The sequence below is a fragment of the Mustelus asterias genome, chromosome 16 (assembly GCF_964213995.1).
Source record: "Mustelus asterias chromosome 16, sMusAst1.hap1.1, whole genome shotgun sequence".
Lineage (NCBI taxonomy): Eukaryota > Metazoa > Chordata > Chondrichthyes > Carcharhiniformes > Triakidae > Mustelus > Mustelus asterias.
In genome coordinates this window covers 15313425-15321686 of record NC_135816.1, presented here as the reverse complement: position 1 = coordinate 15321686, position 8262 = coordinate 15313425, and the positions used below count along the sequence as shown (strand labels likewise).

At 43.1% G+C, this 8262-nt stretch overlaps 1 non-coding gene across 1 annotated transcript; it reads right to left on the bottom strand.

Moving 5' to 3' along the window:
* Positions 1-7692: 7692 nt before the first annotated feature.
* Positions 7693-7765, bottom strand: trnar-ccu (transfer RNA arginine (anticodon CCU)). Its single transcript has one exon. It is a non-coding gene; the product is annotated as a tRNA-Arg (tRNA).
* Positions 7766-8262: the final 497 nt, after the last annotated feature.

Sequence of the window (8262 nt, the reverse complement as noted above, 5' to 3'; positions counted from 1 at the left end):
TAGATACCTCCTCTGATAGTGATGCAAGTACTTCACCAGCTTTACCTACTTATTTTGTTTGAACCAACAATACCCATGTGGTCTGTGGGCCATTTTAATTGTTTAGCTACTTCCTCAAATGAAATGAAAAAAGCTTCTACATCCTTCTCTTCAAACTTTGGCAGTGCTTGAATATATTTACACATATCCCCACTATGCCTTTGGCTAAAATAAGTTAATTCTTCCTCACTTTCCTCAGGTTCTGCCACCATTAAAGTCGATAATCTTTTTGCATTTCCAGTTTCTGAAGTTCAACTGATCTTTTTTCTATTTTTACCCTCTCCCTCGCTCTCATTTTGTTCTGCCATTGCCATGCTCTCTCTTTCCCTTTCCTCTGCTATTGTCTCTCTCTCTCTTTGCTTTTAATTCCAATTCATGGTGTCTCATTTCCTTTTCTTGTTGCAACTGTTTCATTTGCAATTACATTTTAGCCAATTCCAATTATTCAGACTGTGTCTCTGGCAATTTTAAATGCTAAGCTCTAGCAGAAATTATCTCGTCCTCCGTCATTCTTTCAGGCAAGAGTGACTTCAGCTGGCTTGCCAAATCAAAAAGCTTTGTTTTAAACACCCTTTGCAAACCATTCCCAGTGATCTCTTCTACACCCAGAAAATCTTTAGCCATTGAAGGAGCCATTTTCACAAGGCACTCCCTATTTAAACTGTCCAAATGCAACATCTGAAAGAAAGCACCAGTTCCTTAACACCCTTTCTCTTTAAATTTGATCATCCAAACAATAATTCAAACAAGGAATCATATTGCTTAATCCCGCAAGAGCTCCCAATTTTTGTTGTGGCCCTGGACCAGAATCTCAAATTACATTGGGAAGCCAGACTAGACTCCAAACAAATTTCTATTTTGGTATAAATGTGAGGCTAGGATGCATCACTCCAGGAGAAATTCCGCTGACAAATTAGGGATCTTTTATAATAAAATCAAACTTTATTTAATAGCACAAGTATAACTAACACAATGAAGCAGATAAACTCTTTACAGGTGAATAATAGTTAAAAAAGGAAAGGAATCAACTTACATTTCTAACTTATTACTGTTCCAGTTCCAAATAAGCAACAGTCTTCCTTCAGACTCAGAAAACACTTTAAATACAGTTGGCAACCATAAATATACTTGTTAGAATGAGTGGAAACAGCTTTGAAGCTTTCAGAGAGATTTTGAGTTTCAAAGCAGCTTGCAGACCTCTGTCTTTAAATGAACCCCAGACACAACTGAAAGCTGTTTCTCTGCTACAAACCTAGCTCCTCCCAATAACCACATTATCACATGCCCCTACATACCTAAACCTACCTTCCATTCCTTTAATCAAAAACCTCAGGGGGCTTCTTCTTTTAATAAACAGAAATCCATTAGCTCTCTCTTAAGTCAACACTACAAGGCTAAAATGAGTAATTATCTTCCATTCCTAGCACCTATATTTCTCCCAGACATACCGATTACCTGTAGACAAAAACTGAACTGTAAAACAGTCCCCTTAAATGTAAAAATATATGTATAACAATAATACACTATCATCACACCATGAAACCACAGTCGATTGTCGTAATAACCCATCTGATTCACGAATGGCCTTTAGGGAATGAAATCTGCTGTCCTTACCTGGCCTGACCTAGTGTGACTCCAGGTCCCACAGCAATGTGGTTGACTCTTATATGCTTCCTCAAGGGCAAGTAAGGATGGGCAATAAATGCTAGCCCAGTCTGCAACACCCGCATCCCATGAAAGAACATGGATGCCCAGCACAGTGGAATAGTGAGAATGAACTTACCAATGAGACTCAAAGAAAGGTCACTTGGGCAAAATACTGATGGGTACTATGGAAAGAAATCCTCTGAGGGGAGGGAATGGTAAAAACAGTGCTGGCTGATTGGAGATATTTGGATGAGGGTTAGGAAGCTGTTTGTCGAGAGCAGATGATAATTTAGACAATTTTATGGGCGGCACGGTGGCATAGTTAGCACTGCTGCCTCAATGCCATGGACCCAAGTTCAATTCCCGGCTTGGGTCACTGTCTGTGCGGAGTTTGCACGTTCTCCTCGTGTCTGAATGGGTTTCCTCCCACAGTCCAAAGACGTGCAGGTTAGGTGGATTGGCCATGCTAAATTGCCCCTTAGTGTCAGGGGGACTAGTTAGGGTAAATGTATGGGGTTATGGGGATAGGGCCTGGATGGGATTGTGATCGGTGAAGACTCAATGGGCCGAATGGCCTCCTTCTGTACTGTAGGGATTCCATGAAAGTTATTGATGAAGTAGCTATAGATGGTTGAGCTTCAGACACTACCATGAGGAACTCCTGCAGCAATATCCTGGGGCTGAAATTATTTGCTTCCAACAGCCCCACACATCTTCATTTGTGTTAGCTATAACATCTGGCAGTGGAGAACTTTCCTCAATTCCCAATTTTGCTGATGCTCTTTGATCATAGAGTCATAGATTCCCTATAGTGCAGAAGGAGGTTGGTTAGCACTGAGCAAGTTATTGCTGACTAAGTGCTGCTTGATATCACTGTTAATAACCCCTTCCTCACTTTACTGATGATCGAGAGTAGATTGATGGGGTGGTAATTGGTCGGGTTGGATTTGTCCCAGTTTTTGTGTACAGGATATACCTGGGCAAATTTTCACATTGTTGGGTAGATGCCAGTGTTCTAACTGTACTGGAACAGCTTGGCTAGGGGCGTGGCAAATTCTGGTGCACAAGTCTTCAGGATTATTGCCAGAATATTTTTAGTGCCCTCAGCCATTTCTTGATATCGCATGGAGTGAATTGAATTGACTGAAGACTGACATCTATGATGCTGGGGACCTCTGGTGGAGGCCGAGATGGATCATCCACTGAATAATCCATCAATCCCGAAGATTGTTGTGAATGCATCAGGCTTATCTTTTGCACAGATGCTCCTCACATGAATTGAAGAGTAATGCTACATATTATCCATTATATCTAAATATGCTGTATCCCATGGTCACTAGTTTCCAAAACCTCAGCTCTGTTTTGCCTCCTTTTCCATTTTCTTTCCTCTCTTCCGCATTTTTCCCTCTCTTCCCACATTCTTCCCGCCCATTCCACACTCTTCCTACACTCTGCAGTATTTTGTTTCTTACAATCTTGATGGAAAAGGTCCTTAGGGATGGGATTTACGACCATTTAGAAAGATGCGGATTAATCCGGGATAGTCAGCACGGATTCGTGAAGGGCAAGTCGTGCCTCACAAATTTGATAGAATTTTTTGAGGAGGTAACTAAGTGTGTTGATGAAGGTAGGGCAGTTGATGTCATATACATGGATTTTAGTAAGGCGTTTGATAAGGTCCCCCATGGTCGGCATATGATGAAAGTGAGGAGGTGTGGGATAGAGGGAAAGTTGGCCGATTGGATAGGTAACTGGCTGTCTGATCGAAGACAGAGGGTGGTGGTGGCTGGAAAATTTTCGGATTGGAGGCAGGTTGCTAGCGGAGTGCCGCAGGGATCAGTGCTTGGTCCTCTGCTCTTTGCGATTTTTATTAATGACTTAGAGGAGGGGGCTGAAGGGTGGATCAGTAAATTTGCTAATGACACCAAGATTGGTGGAGTAGTGGATGAGGTGGAGGGCTGTTGTAGGCTGCAAAGAGACATAGATAGGATGCAAAGCTGGGCTGAAAAATGGCAAATGGAGTTTAACCCTGATAAATGTGAGGCGATTCATTTTGGTAGGACTAATTTAAATGTGGATTACAGGGTCAAAGGTAGGGTTCTGAAGACTGTGGAGGAACAGAGAGATCTTGGGGTCCATATCCACAGATCTCTAAAGGTTGCCACTCAAGTGGATAGAGCTGTGAAGAAGGCCTATAGTGTGTTAGCTTTTATTAACAGGGGGTTGGAGTTTAAGAGCCGTGGGGTTATGCTGCAACTGTACAGGACCTTGGTGAGACCACATTTGGAATATTGTGTGCAGTTCTGGTCACCTCACTATAAGAAGGATGTGGAAGCACTGGAAAGAGTGCAGAGAAGATTTACCAGGACGCTGCCTGGTTTGGAGGGTAGGTCTTAGGAGGAAAGGTTGAGGGAGCTAGGGCTGTTCTCTCTGGAGCGGAGGAGGCTGAGGGGAGACTTAATAGAGGTTTATAAAATGATGAAGGGGATAGATAGAGTGAACGTTCAAAGACTATTTCCTCGGGTGGATGGAGCTATTACAAGGGGGCATAACGATAGGGTTCGTGGTGGGAGATATAGGAAGGATATCAGAGGTAGGTTCTTTACGCAGAGAGTGGTTGGGGTGTGGAATGGACTGCCTGCAGTGATAGTGGAGTCAGACACTTTAGGAACATTTAAGTGGTTATTGGATAGGCACGTGGAGCACACCAGGATGATGGGGAGTGGGATAGCTTGATCTTGGTTTCAGATAAAGCTCGGCACAACATCGTGGGCCGAAGGGCCTGTTCTGTGCTGTACTGTTCTATGTTCTATGTTCTATGTAATCACATTAATGCCAGCCCTTATTCCTGATTGCTCTCATTTTCTCTTATTATTATCCTTTCTTATTATTATCCTTTCTTATTATTATCCTTTACGATGCTTCTTCATTTTTTTTTGCTTCTTTTTACAAACATTTCACCCTTTGTTCAAGTTAACAGAAGTAGAGGGGATTTCACCAAATTAAATACTGAGGATGGACACCAGAATTTGAAATGAGCTTTCAAAATCTACAACAACCTGGGGATCTAATCAAAGCAGTGGATCGACTGTATCTGCGAACATGACAATGCTCTTAATATTTGTTATATTACTATGTGGCATGTGACACTGTTCAATTAAAATATTGTTAACCAGATGTGTAACCTGAGCCAACAGTTATCCGCCTGGACTGATTTTTTTTTGCCCACTCTGTCTTCGGCACTAATGGATTTCTCCACATTGAGAGAGGAAATGAGCTCTTATACTTGTAAATTTCTGTTTTTTGTTTCCTGTCGTGCGATAGAGTCAGTTAGATGCTTGTGCCAGATAACAAAACGCTTTTTCATATGTAAAATGCTCAATGGAAGTAAAATCTTTACAAACAACAATCTGTTTTTAAATTTGAGACCACTGGTCAGAAAATTGTATAGCACAGAAGGAGGCCATTCAGCCCATCAAACCTGCATTGATTCTTCGAAGGACCTGATTTTGATTGCATTTTTGGAAGGGGGAGCCAAGGTAGATGAGGGCAATGCAGTCAATGTTTCCTGCATGGTGTGGTCGAAGAAGATGAAACAGTAGCATTCAAAAGGGAATTGAATGATACTTTAATTGGATTTTTTTTGAAGAGCTAAGGGGGATAAATGGATAGAGTCATAGAGGTTTACAGCATGGAAATGGGCCCTTCAACTCAACTTGTCCACGCTGCCCAGTTTTTACCATTTAAGCTATTGGTTTGGAAGGTGCTTTCTCAAGAGGCTTTGTGAGTTTCTGCAGTGCATCTTGGAAATGGTATACATGGCTGCCGTTGTGCATCAGTGGTGGCAGGAACTCAATGTTTGTGGGTTATGTGGAATGTTTGTTGTCCGGTAAAAGGGTTTAAAAGCTTGAGGATTGTGAAATGCAGCAAAGGGATGCTAAGAAACTGATAAAAATCATAAAAATATATTAGCAAGATACATGAAACTGATTGTAAAAGCTTCTGTAGGTAAGTAAAAAGAAAGATATTAACAAAACTAAACACGCAGAGGAGGGAGAAATTATAGTGAGGTGAATAAGAAAATGGAAGAGATGCCAACATTTACAAGCTATCTTCATGGTGGAAAACACAAAGCATATCAGAAATTGGAGAAACCCATGAGTCTCGTAAGAATAGGGAACTTAATGATATTAGTATTAACACTGAAAAAATTAATGGGACTAAAAGCCAATAAATCTCCTGGACCTGATAGCCTAAAACTTACGGTTTTAAAAATGTGGCCACGTAGATAGTGGATACATTGTAATAGTGGTGTGAGGACACTATGCCTTTAAGAAATGTATTTTATCATGTGTTTTTGAGGGGTATGTTTAAAATTCAGCTCTGTTTGAGGTGCTAATTTGTCTGCTCCAGGCAGCCCACATGCTGAGAATGCAGAAGAATAATCGATCCAAGATTATGGGGTGTTTATTTTAATCTGAGCTCATGCAAGTTTTGTTTATTTATGCTTCTTCCTATGGGATTTCAAAGTAGGGATTGACAAAAAAGAGTCATGTGTTAATGGGAGGAGCTAAGCTAACAGAGACAAGCAGGCAGTTTCTGCTTGGGTCTGCAAGGAACAAGATATGTTTCTCTCTCTTTCTCTCCCTCTGGAGGCTGCAGTTTGAGTGCCAGAAGACAGATGTCTCTCTGTATATCTCTCTCCAGAAGTGTTCAAAAGCTCTAGGATTGGGATCCATCTTCCCTCCCACAGGCACTGGGGTGATACCCCCACCACCAGTGGCATTGGGGTGACCTCCCCCCACACAAGCACTGGGGTGACTCCCCCCATAGATGCTGACATGAGCCCATCCACACACAGACATTGGAATGAGCCCCCAAAGGCATTGGGGTGACCCGCCGTCCCTCACAGACATGGGGTGACCCCCATAGGCATTGGGGTGACCTCCCCAAAAGACTGGAGTGACATCTCACTCCTGTCACAGCTTTGGAGTGATCCCCCCATTCCCTCCCCTTCCTGGTGTGACCCTGATCATGTCATCAAAGGAGGGCAGTGAAGATCTTGTTCTCAGATCTTGCTGGAGCAAATCCCGTTTTGGGCCTCTCGTGAGATTTAGCAATCATTACAGGATTTGTGCCCGCGGTCATAGAAACAGAAGAGATATTGAAGTAGGCCATTCGACCCCTAGAGTCTGCTCTGCCATTCAGTTTGATCATGGCTGACCCTCTATCTCAATACCATACTCCCACTCTCTCCTCATATCCCTTGACAGCTTTACTGACCAGCAATCTATTTCCTTCTTAAATATATTCAGTGACTGCTTCCAGAGCCCTGCATTACAAAGAATCCCACAAGTTCACCATTCCCTGAGTGGAGAAAATTCTCTACATCTCAGTCCTAAATAGCCTATCCCATATCCTGAGACTATGATCCCTTGTTCTAGAAGCCAGGGGGGACATCATCCTTGCATCCAGTCTGTCCAGCCCTGTCAGAGTTTTATACATTTCAATGAGATCCCCCTCTCGTTCTTCTCAACTCCTGTGAATATAGGCCTAGTCAATCCATATCTCTTCGTGCGACAATTCTCACCTCGTATCTCATAGAATGATAGAATTTACAGTGCAGAAGGAGGCCATTTGGCCCATCGAACTTGTACCGACAATCCCCGCCAGGTCCCATCTCCGTAAACTCACATATTTACAATCCTAATCCCCCTGAAACTAATCCCCCTGAGACCAGGCCGTATCCCCATAACCCCATGCATTTACCCTAGCTAATCCCCCTGACACTATGAGGCAATTTATCATGGTCAACCCACCTAACCCGTACATCTGTGGACTGTGGGAGCAAACCGGGGCACCTCGAGGAAACCTACGCAGACATGGGGAGAATGTGCAAATTCCACACAGACAGTCACCCGAGGCCGGAATTGAACACGGGTCCCTAACGTTGCGAGGCAGCAATGCTAACCACTGTGCCACCGTGCCACCCCAAACACACACACATACCCCAGGTGGGACTCGAACCCACAATACATGGCTTAGGAGGCCAGTGCCTTATCCATTAGGCCACTGGGGCTACAAAGCCTCTCCAAACTCTTCAAATCCTTTCCATCGCTTACAAAGCACAAGTCAGAAGTGTGTTGAAATACCTTCCACTGAATTCTGAACTCTATTAGTTCTGGTACTGCTGGGGGAGGCAATTGGATTGCGCAATACCCCTCAAGGATGGGACTTTCTCCCACTGAGGGACGAAAGCTCCACTCTGCTAGTTGAGGCTGCTTAGTGTGCTATTGCAGCAGGCTTGCCTTTGTTTAAGTCTTTCAGTTATAGTCATAGAGGTTTACAGCATGTCCATGCTGCCCTTTTTTAAAAAAAATCCCTAAGTTAATCCCAATTGCCCGCATTTGGCCCATATCCCTCTATACCCATGTAACTATCTAAATGCTTTTTAAAAGATAAAATTGTACCCACCTCTACTACTACCTCTGGCAGCTTGTTCCAGACACTCACCACCCTGTGTGTGAAAAAATTGCCCCTCTGGACACTTTTGTATCTCTCCCCTCTCACCTTAAA